The sequence below is a fragment of the Sardina pilchardus genome, chromosome 4, assembly GCF_963854185.1.
Source record: "Sardina pilchardus chromosome 4, fSarPil1.1, whole genome shotgun sequence".
NCBI classification, from domain to species: Eukaryota; Metazoa; Chordata; class Actinopteri; order Clupeiformes; family Clupeidae; genus Sardina; species Sardina pilchardus.
The window spans coordinates 134,367-152,424 of record NC_084997.1 but is presented as its reverse complement, the minus strand read 5'-3'; the positions used below and the strand labels follow the sequence as shown (position 1 = coordinate 152,424).

Sequence of the window (18,058 nt, the reverse complement as noted above, 5' to 3'; positions counted from 1 at the left end):
GTGCTTGTTTTCATCTGGAATGTTTAGCTTATTTTTTGGGGTGACAGCTTTGTTTTCGATGTAGTTTTCACCGTGTTGTACAATTCCCGGTCTCGCTGTGTTCATTCGCCCAAGAGCTGCAAAGTAATTTTTTCAACACTGTCTGAGTATGGAAAATAGCCTATAGTCTGCATGGCCTTCGACATCCCAGATATTGTAGTGTTTTCCTGAACAACTGTAGGTTACTCGTTTCAGGATGTCCAAGTAGAGCGAGTGACCAAAGGTCCTGTTTTTACGCACAGCGAATTGATATATGAAAAGCTAATATCAGCGTGCTTCATGAAGTTTTGCTTGACAGCAGTTGCTACTACATAGCCTATGTTGTCGGATTAGATGCAGCATTCGATTGACGTGTGTCTACTATTACGTATAAGGCCTATATAAACCGTGCGCTAAGGAGAAGCGCTCATTCACGTCTCCGTCGCCGGAGGGAGCGCCACGCTTTCTGTCGCTAGTGTACATCTGGACATGTATGGATCATTGGCTGCCAGTGACTCTAGCACACCAGTAGAGAACTGCATTTGGAGCAGTTGTTTTTTCTTTCTCCGTGGCGAAGATGAAGCAAAGAGGATCCACGAAACAACCCTCTTTACAACACATGACCTGAATGCGCAGTCCTAACTGGCCAGAGACCCAACTCGGAGCGTCCGCATCCCGACCGGTATGTGTACGTTGTTTTCATTGAGAGGCTAAGTTTCTAAAACGAAGCTCATATTTTATGAATTGTAAATTAGGGCTGTTCTCTCCAATGAAACGTCCCCTGTGTTTTCGCTCTGCTTAGAAAAACAGATTTTTTTTTTTTATATCCCATCAAATACTTAGTGGTTTTATATTCTCATGCATGGCCAGACACTGATTTCTCTCCTTAGCTTTGAGTATCATCTTTGTTTGAAAAGCTGAGCTTTTTTTTACTCCAGTGACATTTCTAATTTACTTGTGGTAGTTTCAAATGGTGTACACACCAAGTGGTTTTTGACATGCTATGTCACCATTACAATTTATTTAGCTTCTAAACAAATCTGTGAGCGTTTTAATCAGAGATAAAGCTGCCCTATGTATGTTGTACTGTGAGTAAAGTATGTGCACTTGCCTAACCAAACTCTTCTGTCAGTACCCATCGTTTTTAGGATAAAGAAGGAACAGTTATTGGAAATGTTACCAAGTTTTAAATGCCATTTGTTGTATTCTTCACTTTCAAAGTTGAACTCCACGCGGAAAATGCGCCTTTGTTTTCTTGAACACAATGTAGCGTACCTCACCTTTCACAACACACGCGTCTCCAACCCGGGTTAGGGAGCTTTAAGTAGGTTACTTTGGCCGGTTGCTTTCGCTTACGGCCATACCACGCTGAACACGCCCGATCTCGTCCGATCTCGGAAGCTAAGCAGCGTCGGGCCTGGTTAGTACTTGGATGGGAGACCGCCTGGGAATACCTGGTGCCGTAAGCTTTTCTCTCCATCAGCCAGTGAAACTTTTTTTTTTTTCAGGCTGTCTGTCTGTGCGTGCCTGCTCCCTAGTACGTAGACGTTCCAACCCCTTTGAATATTTGCTTCCTCCGTTTGAAAGCAAAATAAAGAAATACATAAATAAATAAATAAATAAATACATAGGTAGGAAATATAGGCTAAGCCAGCAACAGGTCGGAAAAAATTGCACGAGTTGACTGTAAACAGCTGGCGGATTGGGGGAGTTTTAGTGCTTGTTTTCATCTGGAATGTTTAGCTTATTTTTTGGGGTGACAGCTTTGTTTTCGATGTAGTTTTCACCGTGTTGTACAATTCCCGGTCTCGCTGTGTTCATTCGCCCAAGAGCTGCAAAGTAATTTTTTCAACACTGTCTGAGTATGGAAAATAGCCTATAGTCTGCATGGCCTTCGACATCCCAGATATTGTAGTGTTTTCCTGAACAACTGTAGGTTACTCGTTTCAGGATGTCCAAGTAGAGCGAGTGACCAAAGGTCCTGTTTTTACGCACAGCGAATTGATATATGAAAAGCTAATATCAGCGTGCTTCATGAAGTTTTGCTTGACAGCAGTTGCTACTACATAGCCTATGTTGTCGGATTAGATGCAGCATTCGATTGACGTGTGTCTACTATTACGTATAAGGCCTATATAAACCGTGCGCTAAGGAGAAGCGCTCATTCACGTCTCCGTCGCCGGAGGGAGCGCCACGCTTTCTGTCGCTAGTGTACATCTGGACATGTATGGATCATTGGCTGCCAGTGACTCTAGCACACCAGTAGAGAACTGCATTTGGAGCAGTTGTTTTTTCTTTCTCCGTGGCGAAGATGAAGCAAAGAGGATCCACGAAACAACCCTCTTTACAACACATGACCTGAATGCGCAGTCCTAACTGGCCAGAGACCCAACTCGGAGCGTCCGCATCCCGACCGGTATGTGTACGTTGTTTTCATTGAGAGGCTAAGTTTCTAAAACGAAGCTCATATTTTATGAATTGTAAATTAGGGCTGTTCTCTCCAATGAAACGTCCCCTGTGTTTTCGCTCTGCTTAGAAAAACAGATTTTTTTTTTTTATATCCCATCAAATACTTAGTGGTTTTATATTCTCATGCATGGCCAGACACTGATTTCTCTCCTTAGCTTTGAGTATCATCTTTGTTTGAAAAGCTGAGCTTTTTTTTACTCCAGTGACATTTTCTAATTTACTTGTGGTAGTTTCAAATGGTGTACACACCAAGTGGTTTTTGACATGCTATGTCACCATTACAATTTATTTAGCTTCTAAACAAATCTGTGAGCGTTTTAATCAGAGATAAAGCTGCCCTATGTATGTTGTACTGTGAGTAAAGTATGTGCACTTGCCTAACCAAACTCTTCTGTCAGTACCCATCGTTTTTAGGATAAAGAAGGAACAGTTATTGGAAATGTTACCAAGTTTTAAATGCCATTTGTTGTATTCTTCACTTTCAAAGTTGAACTCCACGCGGAAAATGCGCCTTTGTTTTCTTGAACACAATGTAGCGTACCTCACCTTTCACAACACACGCGTCTCCAACCCGGGTTAGGGAGCTTTAAGTAGGTTACTTTGGCCGGTTGCTTTCGCTTACGGCCATACCACGCTGAACACGCCCGATCTCGTCCGATCTCGGAAGCTAAGCAGCGTCGGGCCTGGTTAGTACTTGGATGGGAGACCGCCTGGGAATACCAGGTGCCGTAAGCTTTTCTCTCCATCAGCCAGTGAAACTTTTTTTTTTTTCAGGCTGTCTGTCTGTGCGTGCCTGCTCCCTAGTACGTAGACGTTCCAACCCCTTTGAATATTTGCTTCCTCCGTTTGAAAGCAAAATAAAGAAATACATAAATAAATAAATAAATAAATACATAGGTAGGAAATATAGGCTAAGCCAGCAACAGGTCGGAAAAAATTGCACGAGTTGACTGTAAACAGCTGGCGGATTGGGGGAGTTTTAGTGCTTGTTTTCATCTGGAATGTTTAGCTTATTTTTTGGGGTGACAGCTTTGTTTTCGATGTAGTTTTCACCGTGTTGTACAATTCCCGGTCTCGCATTCGCCCAAGAGCTGCAAAGTAATTTTTTCAACACTGTCTGAGTATGGAAAATAGCCTATAGTCTGCATGGCCTTCGACATCCCAGATATTGTAGTGTTTTCCTGAACAACTGTAGGTTACTCGTTTCAGGATGTCCAAGTAGAGCGAGTGACCAAAGGTCCTGTTTTTACGCACAGCGAATTGATATATGAAAAGCTAATATCAGCGTGCTTCATGAAGTTTTGCTTGACAGCAGTTGCTACTACATAGCCTATGTTGTCGGATTAGATGCAGCATTCGATTGACGTGTGTCTACTATTACGTATAAGGCCTATATAAACCGTGCGCTAAGGAGAAGCGCTCATTCACGTCTCCGTCGCCGGAGGGAGCGCCACGCTTTCTGTCGCTAGTGTACATCTGGACATGTATGGATCATTGGCTGCCAGTGACTCGAGCACACCAGTAGAGAACTGCATTTGGAGCAGTTGTTTTTTCTTTCTCCGTGGCGAAGATGAAGCAAAGAGGATCCACGAAACAACCCTCTTTACAACACATGACCTGAATGCGCAGTCCTAACTGGCCAGAGACCCAACTCGGAGCGTCCGCATCCCGACCGGTATGTGTACGTTGTTTTCATTGAGAGGCTAAGTTTCTAAAACGAAGCTCATATTTTATGAATTGTAAATTAGGGCTGTTCTCTCCAATGAAACGTCCCCTGTGTTTTCGCTCTGCTTAGAAAAACAGATTTTTTTTTTTTTATATCCCATCAAATACTTAGTGGTTTTATATTCTCATGCATGGCCAGACACTGATTTCTCTCCTTAGCTTTGAGTATCATCTTTGTTTGAAAAGCTGAGCTTTTTTTTACTCCAGTGACATTTTCTAATTTACTTGTGGTAGTTTCAAATGGTGTACACACCAAGTGGTTTTTGACATGCTATGTCACCATTACAATTTATTTAGCTTCTAAACAAATCTGTGAGCGTTTTAATCAGAGATAAAGCTGCCCTATGTATGTTGTACTGTGAGTAAAGTATGTGCACTTGCCTAACCAAACTCTTCTGTCAGTACCCATCGTTTTTAGGATAAAGAAGGAACAGTTATTGGAAATGTTACCAAGTTTTAAATGCCATTTGTTGTATTCTTCACTTTCAAAGTTGAACTCCACGCGGAAAATGCGCCTTTGTTTTCTTGAACACAATGTAGCGTACCTCACCTTTCACAACACACGCGTCTCCAACCCGGGTTAGGGAGCTTTAAGTAGGTTACTTTGGCCGGTTGCTTTCGCTTACGGCCATACCACGCTGAACACGCCCGATCTCGTCCGATCTCGGAAGCTAAGCAGCGTCGGGCCTGGTTAGTACTTGGATGGGAGACCGCCTGGGAATACCAGGTGCCGTAAGCTTTTCTCTCCATCAGCCAGTGAAACTTTTTTTTTTTTCAGGCTGTCTGTCTGTGCGTGCCTGCTCCCTAGTACGTAGACGTTCCAACCCCTTTGAATATTTGCTTCCTCCGTTTGAAAGCAAAATAAAGAAATACATAAATAAATAAATAAATAAATACATAGGTAGGAAATATAGGCTAAGCCAGCAACAGGTCGGAAAAAATTGCACGAGTTGACTGTAAACAGCTGGCGGATTGGGGGAGTTTTAGTGCTTGTTTTCATCTGGAATGTTTAGCTTATTTTTTGGGGTGACAGCTTTGTTTTCGATGTAGTTTTCACCGTGTTGTACAATTCCCGGTCTCGCTGTGTTCATTCGCCCAAGAGCTGCAAAGTAATTTTTTCAACACTGTCTGAGTATGGAAAATAGCCTATAGTCTGCATGGCCTTCGACATCCCAGATATTGTAGTGTTTTCCTGAACAACTGTAGGTTACTCGTTTCAGGATGTCCAAGTAGAGCGAGTGACCAAAGGTCCTGTTTTTACGCACAGCGAATTGATATATGAAAAGCTAATATCAGCGTGCTTCATGAAGTTTTGCTTGACAGCAGTTGCTACTACATAGCCTATGTTGTCGGATTAGATGCAGCATTCGATTGACGTGTGTCTACTATTACCTATAAGGCCTATATAAACCGTGCGCTAAGGAGAAGCGCTCATTCACGTCTCCGTCGCCGGAGGGAGCGCCACGCTTTCTGTCGCTAGTGTACATCTGGACATGTATGGATCATTGGCTGCCAGTGACTCTAGCACACCAGTAGAGAACTGCATTTGGAGCAGTTGTTTTTTCTTTCTCCGTGGCGAAGATGAAGCAAAGAGGATCCACGAAACAACCCTCTTTACAACACATGACCTGAATGCGCAGTCCTAACTGGCCAGAGACCCAACTCGGAGCGTCCGCATCCCGACCGGTATGTGTACGTTGTTTTCATTGAGAGGCTAAGTTTCTAAAACGAAGCTCATATTTTATGAATTGTAAATTAGGGCTGTTCTCTCCAATGAAACGTCTCCTGTGTTTTCGCTCTGCTTAGAAAAACGGATTTTTTTTTTTTTTAAATCCCATCAAATACTTAGTGGTTTTATATTCTCATGCATGGCCAGACACTGATTTCTCTCCTTAGCTTTGAGTATCATCTTTGTTTGAAAAGCTGAGCTTTTTTTTACTCCAGTGACATTTTCTAATTTACTTGTGGTAGTTTCAAATGGTGTACACACCAAGTGGTTTTTGCCATGCTATGTCACCATTACAATTTATTTAGCTTCTAAACAAATCTGTGAGCGTTTTAATCAGAGATAAAGCTGCCCTATGTATGTTGTACTGTGAGTAAAGTATGTGCACTTGCCTAACCAAACTCTTCTGTCAGTACCCATCGTTTTTAGGATAAAGAAGGAACAGTTATTGGAAATGTTACCAAGTTTTAAATGCCATTTGTTGTATTCTTCACTTTCAAAGTTGAACTCCACGCGGAAAATGCGCCTTTGTTTTCTTGAACACAATGTAGCGTACCTCACCTTTCACAACACACGCGTCTCCAACCCGGGTTAGGGAGCTTTAAGTAGGTTACTTTGGCCGGTTGCTTTCGCTTACGGCCATACCACGCTGAACACGCCCGATCTCGTCCGATCTCGGAAGCTAAGCAGCGTCGGGCCTGGTTAGTACTTGGATGGGAGACCGCCTGGGAATACCAGGTGCCGTAAGCTTTTCTCTCCATCAGCCAGTGAAACTTTTTTTTTTTCAGGCTGTCTGTCTGTGCGTGCCTGCTCCCTAGTACGTAGACGTTCCAACCCCTTTGAATATTTGCTTCCTCCGTTTGAAAGCAAAATAAAGAAATACATAAATAAATAAATAAATAAATACATAGGTAGGAAATATAGGCTAAGCCAGCAACAGGTCGGAAAAAATTGCACGAGTTGACTGTAAACAGCTGGCGGATTGGGGGAGTTTTAGTGCTTGTTTTCATCTGGAATGTTTAGCTTATTTTTTGGGGTGACAGCTTTGTTTTCGATGTAGTTTTCACCGTGTTGTACAATTCCCGGTCTCGCTGTGTTCATTCGCCCAAGAGCTGCAAAGTAATTTTTTCAACACTGTCTGAGTATGGAAAATAGCCTATAGTCTGCATGGCCTTCGACATCCCAGATATTGTAGTGTTTTCCTGAACAACTGTAGGTTACTCGTTTCAGGATGTCCAAGTAGAGCGAGTGACCAAAGGTCCTGTTTTTACGCACAGCGAATTGATATATGAAAAGCTAATATCAGCGTGCTTCATGAAGTTTTGCTTGACAGCAGTTGCTACTACATAGCCTATGTTGTCGGATTAGATGCAGCATTCGATTGACGTGTGTCTACTATTACGTATAAGGCCTATATAAACCGTGCGCTAAGGAGAAGCGCTCATTCACGTCTCCGTCGCCGGAGGGAGCGCCACGCTTTCTGTCGCTAGTGTACATCTGGACATGTATGGATCATTGGCTGCCAGTGACTCTAGCACACCAGTAGAGAACTGCATTTGGAGCAGTTGTTTTTTCTTTCTCCGTGGCGAAGATGAAGCAAAGAGGATCCACGAAACAACCCTCTTTACAACACATGACCTGAATGCGCAGTCCTAACTGGCCAGAGACCCAACTCGGAGCGTCCGCATCCCGACCGGTATGTGTACGTTGTTTTCATTGAGAGGCTAAGTTTCTAAAACGAAGCTCATATTTTATGAATTGTAAATTAGGGCTGTTCTCTCCAATGAAACGTCCCCTGTGTTTTCGCTCTGCTTAGAAAAACAGATTTTTTTTTTTTTATATCCCATCAAATACTTAGTGGTTTTATATTCTCATGCATGGCCAGACACTGATTTCTCTCCTTAGCTTTGAGTATCATCTTTGTTTGAAAAGCTGAGCTTTTTTTTACTCCAGTGACATTTTCTAATTTACTTGTGGTAGTTTCAAATGGTGTACACACCAAGTGGTTTTTGACATGCTATGTCACCATTACAATTTATTTAGCTTCTAAACAAATCTGTGAGCGTTTTAATCAGAGATAAAGCTGCCCTATGTATGTTGTACTGTGAGTAAAGTATGTGCACTTGCCTAACCAAACTCTTCTGTCAGTACCCATCGTTTTTAGGATAAAGAAGGAACAGTTATTGGAAATGTTACCAAGTTTTAAATGCCATTTGTTGTATTCTTCACTTTCAAAGTTGAACTCCACGCGGAAAATGCGCCTTTGTTTTCTTGAACACAATGTAGCGTACCTCACCTTTCACAACACACGCGTCTCCAACCCGGGTTAGGGAGCTTTAAGTAGGTTACTTTGGCCGGTTGCTTTCGCTTACGGCCATACCACGCTGAACACGCCCGATCTCGTCCGATCTCGGAAGCTAAGCAGCGTCGGGCCTGGTTAGTACTTGGATGGGAGACCGCCTGGGAATACCAGGTGCCGTAAGCTTTTCTCTCCATCAGCCAGTGAAACTTTTTTTTTTTTCAGGCTGTCTGTCTGTGCGTGCCTGCTCCCTAGTACGTAGACGTTCCAACCCCTTTGAATATTTGCTTCCTCCGTTTGAAAGCAAAATAAAGAAATACATAAATAAATAAATAAATAAATACATAGGTAGGAAATATAGGCTAAGCCAGCAACAGGTCGGAAAAAATTGCACGAGTTGACTGTAAACAGCTGGCGGATTGGGGGAGTTTTAGTGCTTGTTTTCATCTGGAATGTTTAGCTTATTTTTTGGGGTGACAGCTTTGTTTTCGATGTAGTTTTCACCGTGTTGTACAATTCCCGGTCTCGCTGTGTTCATTCGCCCAAGAGCTGCAAAGTAATTTTTTCAACACTGTCTGAGTATGGAAAATAGCCTATAGTCTGCATGGCCTTCGACATCCCAGATATTGTAGTGTTTTCCTGAACAACTGTAGGTTACTCGTTTCAGGATGTCCAAGTAGAGCGAGTGACCAAAGGTCCTGTTTTTACGCACAGCGAATTGATATATGAAAAGCTAATATCAGCGTGCTTCATGAAGTTTTGCTTGACAGCAGTTGCTACTACATAGCCTATGTTGTCGGATTAGATGCAGCATTCGATTGACGTGTGTCTACTATTACGTATAAGGCCTATATAAACCGTGCGCTAAGGAGAAGCGCTCATTCACGTCTCCGTCGCCGGAGGGAGCGCCACGCTTTCTGTCGCTAGTGTACATCTGGACATGTATGGATCATTGGCTGCCAGTGACTCTAGCACACCAGTAGAGAACTGCATTTGGAGCAGTTGTTTTTTCTTTCTCCGTGGCGAAGATGAAGCAAAGAGGATCCACGAAACAACCCTCTTTACAACACATGACCTGAATGCGCAGTCCTAACTGGCCAGAGACCCAACTCGGAGCGTCCGCATCCCGACCGGTATGTGTACGTTGTTTTCATTGAGAGGCTAAGTTTCTAAAACGAAGCTCATATTTTATGAATTGTAAATTAGGGCTGTTCTCTCCAATGAAACGTCCCCTGTGTTTTCGCTCTGCTTAGAAAAACAGATTTTTTTTTTTTATATCCCATCAAATACTTAGTGGTTTTATATTCTCATGCATGGCCAGACACTGATTTCTCTCCTTAGCTTTGAGTATCATCTTTGTTTGAAAAGCTGAGCTTTTTTTTACTCCAGTGACATTTCTAATTTACTTGTGGTAGTTTCAAATGGTGTACACACCAAGTGGTTTTTGACATGCTATGTCACCATTACAATTTATTTAGCTTCTAAACAAATCTGTGAGCGTTTTAATCAGAGATAAAGCTGCCCTATGTATGTTGTACTGTGAGTAAAGTATGTGCACTTGCCTAACCAAACTCTTCTGTCAGTACCCATCGTTTTTAGGATAAAGAAGGAACAGTTATTGGAAATGTTACCAAGTTTTAAATGCCATTTGTTGTATTCTTCACTTTCAAAGTTGAACTCCACGCGGAAAATGCGCCTTTGTTTTCTTGAACACAATGTAGCGTACCTCACCTTTCACAACACACGCGTCTCCAACCCGGGTTAGGGAGCTTTAAGTAGGTTACTTTGGCCGGTTGCTTTCGCTTACGGCCATACCACGCTGAACACGCCCGATCTCGTCCGATCTCGGAAGCTAAGCAGCGTCGGGCCTGGTTAGTACTTGGATGGGAGACCGCCTGGGAATACCAGGTGCCGTAAGCTTTTCTCTCCATCAGCCAGTGAAACTTTTTTTTTTTTCAGGCTGTCTGTCTGTGCGTGCCTGCTCCCTAGTACGTAGACGTTCCAACCCCTTTGAATATTTGCTTCCTCCGTTTGAAAGCAAAATAAAGAAATACATAAATAAATAAATAAATAAATACATAGGTAGGAAATATAGGCTAAGCCAGCAACAGGTCGGAAAAAATTGCACGAGTTGACTGTAAACAGCTGGCGGATTGGGGGAGTTTTAGTGCTTGTTTTCATCTGGAATGTTTAGCTTATTTTTTGGGGTGACAGCTTTGTTTTCGATGTAGTTTTCACCGTGTTGTACAATTCCCGGTCTCGCTGTGTTCATTCGCCCAAGAGCTGCAAAGTAATTTTTTCAACACTGTCTGAGTATGGAAAATAGCCTATAGTCTGCATGGCCTTCGACATCCCAGATATTGTAGTGTTTTCCTGAACAACTGTAGGTTACTCGTTTCAGGATGTCCAAGTAGAGCGAGTGACCAAAGGTCCTGTTTTTACGCACAGCGAATTGATATATGAAAAGCTAATATCAGCGTGCTTCATGAAGTTTTGCTTGACAGCAGTTGCTACTACATAGCCTATGTTGTCGGATTAGATGCAGCATTCGATTGACGTGTGTCTACTATTACGTATAAGGCCTATATAAACCGTGCGCTAAGGAGAAGCGCTCATTCACGTCTCCGTCGCCGGAGGGAGCGCCACGCTTTCTGTCGCTAGTGTACATCTGGACATGTATGGATCATTGGCTGCCAGTGACTCTAGCACACCAGTAGAGAACTGCATTTGGAGCAGTTGTTTTTTCTTTCTCCGTGGCGAAGATGAAGCAAAGAGGATCCACGAAACAACCCTCTTTACAACACATGACCTGAATGCGCAGTCCTAACTGGCCAGAGACCCAACTCGGAGCGTCCGCATCCCGACCGGTATGTGTACGTTGTTTTCATTGAGAGGCTAAGTTTCTAAAACGAAGCTCATATTTTATGAATTGTAAATTAGGGCTGTTCTCTCCAATGAAACGTCCCCTGTGTTTTCGCTCTGCTTAGAAAAACAGATTTTTTTTTTTTATATCCCATCAAATACTTAGTGGTTTTATATTCTCATGCATGGCCAGACACTGATTTCTCTCCTTAGCTTTGAGTATCATCTTTGTTTGAAAAGCTGAGCTTTTTTTTACTCCAGTGACATTTTCTAATTTACTTGTGGTAGTTTCAAATGGTGTACACACCAAGTGGTTTTTGACATGCTATGTCACCATTACAATTTATTTAGCTTCTAAACAAATCTGTGAGCGTTTTAATCAGAGATAAAGCTGCCCTATGTATGTTGTACTGTGAGTAAAGTATGTGCACTTGCCTAACCAAACTCTTCTGTCAGTACCCATCGTTTTTAGGATAAAGAAGGAACAGTTATTGGAAATGTTACCAAGTTTTAAATGCCATTTGTTGTATTCTTCACTTTCAAAGTTGAACTCCACGCGGAAAATGCGCCTTTGTTTTCTTGAACACAATGTAGCGTACCTCACCTTTCACAACACACGCGTCTCCAACCCGGGTTAGGGAGCTTTAAGTAGGTTACTTTGGCCGGTTGCTTTCGCTTACGGCCATACCACGCTGAACACGCCCGATCTCGTCCGATCTCGGAAGCTAAGCAGCGTCGGGCCTGGTTAGTACTTGGATGGGAGACCGCCTGGGAATACCAGGTGCCGTAAGCTTTTCTCTCCATCAGCCAGTGAAACTTTTTTTTTTTTCAGGCTGTCTGTCTGTGCGTGCCTGCTCCCTAGTACGTAGACGTTCCAACCCCTTTGAATATTTGCTTCCTCCGTTTGAAAGCAAAATAAAGAAATACATAAATAAATAAATAAATAAATACATAGGTAGGAAATATAGGCTAAGCCAGCAACAGGTCGGAAAAAATTGCACGAGTTGACTGTAAACAGCTGGCGGATTGGGGGAGTTTTAGTGCTTGTTTTCATCTGGAATGTTTAGCTTATTTTTTGGGGTGACAGCTTTGTTTTCGATGTAGTTTTCACCGTGTTGTACAATTCCCGGTCTCGCATTCGCCCAAGAGCTGCAAAGTAATTTTTTCAACACTGTCTGAGTATGGAAAATAGCCTATAGTCTGCATGGCCTTCGACATCCCAGATATTGTAGTGTTTTCCTGAACAACTGTAGGTTACTCGTTTCAGGATGTCCAAGTAGAGCGAGTGACCAAAGGTCCTGTTTTTACGCACAGCGAATTGATATATGAAAAGCTAATATCAGCGTGCTTCATGAAGTTTTGCTTGACAGCAGTTGCTACTACATAGCCTATGTTGTCGGATTAGATGCAGCATTCGATTGACGTGTGTCTACTATTACGTATAAGGCCTATATAAACCGTGCGCTAAGGAGAAGCGCTCATTCACGTCTCCGTCGCCGGAGGGAGCGCCACGCTTTCTGTCGCTAGTGTACATCTGGACATGTATGGATCATTGGCTGCCAGTGACTCGAGCACACCAGTAGAGAACTGCATTTGGAGCAGTTGTTTTTTCTTTCTCCGTGGCGAAGATGAAGCAAAGAGGATCCACGAAACAACCCTCTTTACAACACATGACCTGAATGCGCAGTCCTAACTGGCCAGAGACCCAACTCGGAGCGTCCGCATCCCGACCGGTATGTGTACGTTGTTTTCATTGAGAGGCTAAGTTTCTAAAACGAAGCTCATATTTTATGAATTGTAAATTAGGGCTGTTCTCTCCAATGAAACGTCCCCTGTGTTTTCGCTCTGCTTAGAAAAACAGATTTTTTTTTTTTTATATCCCATCAAATACTTAGTGGTTTTATATTCTCATGCATGGCCAGACACTGATTTCTCTCCTTAGCTTTGAGTATCATCTTTGTTTGAAAAGCTGAGCTTTTTTTTACTCCAGTGACATTTTCTAATTTACTTGTGGTAGTTTCAAATGGTGTACACACCAAGTGGTTTTTGACATGCTATGTCACCATTACAATTTATTTAGCTTCTAAACAAATCTGTGAGCGTTTTAATCAGAGATAAAGCTGCCCTATGTATGTTGTACTGTGAGTAAAGTATGTGCACTTGCCTAACCAAACTCTTCTGTCAGTACCCATCGTTTTTAGGATAAAGAAGGAACAGTTATTGGAAATGTTACCAAGTTTTAAATGCCATTTGTTGTATTCTTCACTTTCAAAGTTGAACTCCACGCGGAAAATGCGCCTTTGTTTTCTTGAACACAATGTAGCGTACCTCACCTTTCACAACACACGCGTCTCCAACCCGGGTTAGGGAGCTTTAAGTAGGTTACTTTGGCCGGTTGCTTTCGCTTACGGCCATACCACGCTGAACACGCCCGATCTCGTCCGATCTCGGAAGCTAAGCAGCGTCGGGCCTGGTTAGTACTTGGATGGGAGACCGCCTGGGAATACCAGGTGCCGTAAGCTTTTCTCTCCATCAGCCAGTGAAACTTTTTTTTTTTTCAGGCTGTCTGTCTGTGCGTGCCTGCTCCCTAGTACGTAGACGTTCCAACCCCTTTGAATATTTGCTTCCTCCGTTTGAAAGCAAAATAAAGAAATACATAAATAAATAAATAAATAAATACATAGGTAGGAAATATAGGCTAAGCCAGCAACAGGTCGGAAAAAATTGCACGAGTTGACTGTAAACAGCTGGCGGATTGGGGGAGTTTTAGTGCTTGTTTTCATCTGGAATGTTTAGCTTATTTTTTGGGGTGACAGCTTTGTTTTCGATGTAGTTTTCACCGTGTTGTACAATTCCCGGTCTCGCTGTGTTCATTCGCCCAAGAGCTGCAAAGTAATTTTTTCAACACTGTCTGAGTATGGAAAATAGCCTATAGTCTGCATGGCCTTCGACATCCCAGATATTGTAGTGTTTTCCTGAACAACTGTAGGTTACTCGTTTCAGGATGTCCAAGTAGAGCGAGTGACCAAAGGTCCTGTTTTTACGCACAGCGAATTGATATATGAAAAGCTAATATCAGCGTGCTTCATGAAGTTTTGCTTGACAGCAGTTGCTACTACATAGCCTATGTTGTCGGATTAGATGCAGCATTCGATTGACGTGTGTCTACTATTACCTATAAGGCCTATATAAACCGTGCGCTAAGGAGAAGCGCTCATTCACGTCTCCGTCGCCGGAGGGAGCGCCACGCTTTCTGTCGCTAGTGTACATCTGGACATGTATGGATCATTGGCTGCCAGTGACTCTAGCACACCAGTAGAGAACTGCATTTGGAGCAGTTGTTTTTTCTTTCTCCGTGGCGAAGATGAAGCAAAGAGGATCCACGAAACAACCCTCTTTACAACACATGACCTGAATGCGCAGTCCTAACTGGCCAGAGACCCAACTCGGAGCGTCCGCATCCCGACCGGTATGTGTACGTTGTTTTCATTGAGAGGCTAAGTTTCTAAAACGAAGCTCATATTTTATGAATTGTAAATTAGGGCTGTTCTCTCCAATGAAACGTCTCCTGTGTTTTCGCTCTGCTTAGAAAAACGGATTTTTTTTTTTTTTAAATCCCATCAAATACTTAGTGGTTTTATATTCTCATGCATGGCCAGACACTGATTTCTCTCCTTAGCTTTGAGTATCATCTTTGTTTGAAAAGCTGAGCTTTTTTTTACTCCAGTGACATTTTCTAATTTACTTGTGGTAGTTTCAAATGGTGTACACACCAAGTGGTTTTTGCCATGCTATGTCACCATTACAATTTATTTAGCTTCTAAACAAATCTGTGAGCGTTTTAATCAGAGATAAAGCTGCCCTATGTATGTTGTACTGTGAGTAAAGTATGTGCACTTGCCTAACCAAACTCTTCTGTCAGTACCCATCGTTTTTAGGATAAAGAAGGAACAGTTATTGGAAATGTTACCAAGTTTTAAATGCCATTTGTTGTATTCTTCACTTTCAAAGTTGAACTCCACGCGGAAAATGCGCCTTTGTTTTCTTGAACACAATGTAGCGTACCTCACCTTTCACAACACACGCGTCTCCAACCCGGGTTAGGGAGCTTTAAGTAGGTTACTTTGGCCGGTTGCTTTCGCTTACGGCCATACCACGCTGAACACGCCCGATCTCGTCCGATCTCGGAAGCTAAGCAGCGTCGGGCCTGGTTAGTACTTGGATGGGAGACCGCCTGGGAATACCAGGTGCCGTAAGCTTTTCTCTCCATCAGCCAGTGAAACTTTTTTTTTTTCAGGCTGTCTGTCTGTGCGTGCCTGCTCCCTAGTACGTAGACGTTCCAACCCCTTTGAATATTTGCTTCCTCCGTTTGAAAGCAAAATAAAGAAATACATAAATAAATAAATAAATAAATACATAGGTAGGAAATATAGGCTAAGCCAGCAACAGGTCGGAAAAAATTGCACGAGTTGACTGTAAACAGCTGGCGGATTGGGGGAGTTTTAGTGCTTGTTTTCATCTGGAATGTTTAGCTTATTTTTTGGGGTGACAGCTTTGTTTTCGATGTAGTTTTCACCGTGTTGTACAATTCCCGGTCTCGCTGTGTTCATTCGCCCAAGAGCTGCAAAGTAATTTTTTCAACACTGTCTGAGTATGGAAAATAGCCTATAGTCTGCATGGCCTTCGACATCCCAGATATTGTAGTGTTTTCCTGAACAACTGTAGGTTACTCGTTTCAGGATGTCCAAGTAGAGCGAGTGACCAAAGGTCCTGTTTTTACGCACAGCGAATTGATATATGAAAAGCTAATATCAGCGTGCTTCATGAAGTTTTGCTTGACAGCAGTTGCTACTACATAGCCTATGTTGTCGGATTAGATGCAGCATTCGATTGACGTGTGTCTACTATTACGTATAAGGCCTATATAAACCGTGCGCTAAGGAGAAGCGCTCATTCACGTCTCCGTCGCCGGAGGGAGCGCCACGCTTTCTGTCGCTAGTGTACATCTGGACATGTATGGATCATTGGCTGCCAGTGACTCTAGCACACCAGTAGAGAACTGCATTTGGAGCAGTTGTTTTTTCTTTCTCCGTGGCGAAGATGAAGCAAAGAGGATCCACGAAACAACCCTCTTTACAACACATGACCTGAATGCGCAGTCCTAACTGGCCAGAGACCCAACTCGGAGCGTCCGCATCCCGACCGGTATGTGTACGTTGTTTTCATTGAGAGGCTAAGTTTCTAAAACGAAGCTCATATTTTATGAATTGTAAATTAGGGCTGTTCTCTCCAATGAAACGTCCCCTGTGTTTTCGCTCTGCTTAGAAAAACAGATTTTTTTTTTTTTATATCCCATCAAATACTTAGTGGTTTTATATTCTCATGCATGGCCAGACACTGATTTCTCTCCTTAGCTTTGAGTATCATCTTTGTTTGAAAAGCTGAGCTTTTTTTTACTCCAGTGACATTTTCTAATTTACTTGTGGTAGTTTCAAATGGTGTACACACCAAGTGGTTTTTGACATGCTATGTCACCATTACAATTTATTTAGCTTCTAAACAAATCTGTGAGCGTTTTAATCAGAGATAAAGCTGCCCTATGTATGTTGTACTGTGAGTAAAGTATGTGCACTTGCCTAACCAAACTCTTCTGTCAGTACCCATCGTTTTTAGGATAAAGAAGGAACAGTTATTGGAAATGTTACCAAGTTTTAAATGCCATTTGTTGTATTCTTCACTTTCAAAGTTGAACTCCACGCGGAAAATGCGCCTTTGTTTTCTTGAACACAATGTAGCGTACCTCACCTTTCACAACACACGCGTCTCCAACCCGGGTTAGGGAGCTTTAAGTAGGTTACTTTGGCCGGTTGCTTTCGCTTACGGCCATACCACGCTGAACACGCCCGATCTCGTCCGATCTCGGAAGCTAAGCAGCGTCGGGCCTGGTTAGTACTTGGATGGGAGACCGCCTGGGAATACCAGGTGCCGTAAGCTTTTCTCTCCATCAGCCAGTGAAACTTTTTTTTTTTTCAGGCTGTCTGTCTGTGCGTGCCTGCTCCCTAGTACGTAGACGTTCCAACCCCTTTGAATATTTGCTTCCTCCGTTTGAAAGCAAAATAAAGAAATACATAAATAAATAAATAAATAAATACATAGGTAGGAAATATAGGCTAAGCCAGCAACAGGTCGGAAAAAATTGCACGAGTTGACTGTAAACAGCTGGCGGATTGGGGGAGTTTTAGTGCTTGTTTTCATCTGGAATGTTTAGCTTATTTTTTGGGGTGACAGCTTTGTTTTCGATGTAGTTTTCACCGTGTTGTACAATTCCCGGTCTCGCTGTGTTCATTCGCCCAAGAGCTGCAAAGTAATTTTTTCAACACTGTCTGAGTATGGAAAATAGCCTATAGTCTGCATGGCCTTCGACATCCCAGATATTGTAGTGTTTTCCTGAACAACTGTAGGTTACTCGTTTCAGGATGTCCAAGTAGAGCGAGTGACCAAAGGTCCTGTTTTTACGCACAGCGAATTGATATATGAAAAGCTAATATCAGCGTGCTTCATGAAGTTTTGCTTGACAGCAGTTGCTACTACATAGCCTATGTTGTCGGATTAGATGCAGCATTCGATTGACGTGTGTCTACTATTACGTATAAGGCCTATATAAACCGTGCGCTAAGGAGAAGCGCTCATTCACGTCTCCGTCGCCGGAGGGAGCGCCACGCTTTCTGTCGCTAGTGTACATCTGGACATGTATGGATCATTGGCTGCCAGTGACTCTAGCACACCAGTAGAGAACTGCATTTGGAGCAGTTGTTTTTTCTTTCTCCGTGGCGAAGATGAAGCAAAGAGGATCCACGAAACAACCCTCTTTACAACACATGACCTGAATGCGCAGTCCTAACTGGCCAGAGACCCAACTCGGAGCGTCCGCATCCCGACCGGTATGTGTACGTTGTTTT

General features: G+C 42.8%; 10 non-coding genes across 10 annotated transcripts; all 10 read left to right on the top strand.

Annotated features, from left to right (window-relative positions):
* Positions 1 to 1,368: 1,368 nt before the first annotated feature.
* On the top strand, positions 1,369 to 1,487 carry LOC134079364 (5S ribosomal RNA). The gene has a single exon (XR_009939003.1). It is a non-coding gene; the product is annotated as a 5S ribosomal RNA (ribosomal RNA).
* Positions 1,488 to 3,103: 1,616 nt separating this feature from the next.
* LOC134079426 (5S ribosomal RNA) lies at positions 3,104 to 3,222 on the top strand. Its single transcript, XR_009939058.1, has one exon. It is a non-coding gene; the product is annotated as a 5S ribosomal RNA (ribosomal RNA).
* A 1,610-nt stretch (positions 3,223 to 4,832) lies between these two features.
* On the top strand, positions 4,833 to 4,951 carry LOC134079425 (5S ribosomal RNA). Its single transcript, XR_009939057.1, has one exon. It is a non-coding gene; the product is annotated as a 5S ribosomal RNA (ribosomal RNA).
* Positions 4,952 to 6,569: 1,618 nt separating this feature from the next.
* LOC134079423 (5S ribosomal RNA) lies at positions 6,570 to 6,688 on the top strand. The gene has a single exon (XR_009939055.1). It is a non-coding gene; the product is annotated as a 5S ribosomal RNA (ribosomal RNA).
* Positions 6,689 to 8,304: 1,616 nt separating this feature from the next.
* LOC134079422 (5S ribosomal RNA) lies at positions 8,305 to 8,423 on the top strand. Its single transcript, XR_009939054.1, has one exon. It is a non-coding gene; the product is annotated as a 5S ribosomal RNA (ribosomal RNA).
* Positions 8,424 to 10,038: 1,615 nt separating this feature from the next.
* On the top strand, positions 10,039 to 10,157 carry LOC134079421 (5S ribosomal RNA). The gene has a single exon (XR_009939053.1). It is a non-coding gene; the product is annotated as a 5S ribosomal RNA (ribosomal RNA).
* A 1,616-nt stretch (positions 10,158 to 11,773) lies between these two features.
* On the top strand, positions 11,774 to 11,892 carry LOC134079420 (5S ribosomal RNA). The gene has a single exon (XR_009939052.1). It is a non-coding gene; the product is annotated as a 5S ribosomal RNA (ribosomal RNA).
* A 1,610-nt stretch (positions 11,893 to 13,502) lies between these two features.
* LOC134079419 (5S ribosomal RNA) lies at positions 13,503 to 13,621 on the top strand. Its single transcript, XR_009939051.1, has one exon. It is a non-coding gene; the product is annotated as a 5S ribosomal RNA (ribosomal RNA).
* A 1,618-nt stretch (positions 13,622 to 15,239) lies between these two features.
* On the top strand, positions 15,240 to 15,358 carry LOC134079418 (5S ribosomal RNA). The gene has a single exon (XR_009939050.1). It is a non-coding gene; the product is annotated as a 5S ribosomal RNA (ribosomal RNA).
* A 1,616-nt stretch (positions 15,359 to 16,974) lies between these two features.
* On the top strand, positions 16,975 to 17,093 carry LOC134079417 (5S ribosomal RNA). Its single transcript, XR_009939049.1, has one exon. It is a non-coding gene; the product is annotated as a 5S ribosomal RNA (ribosomal RNA).
* Positions 17,094 to 18,058: the final 965 nt, after the last annotated feature.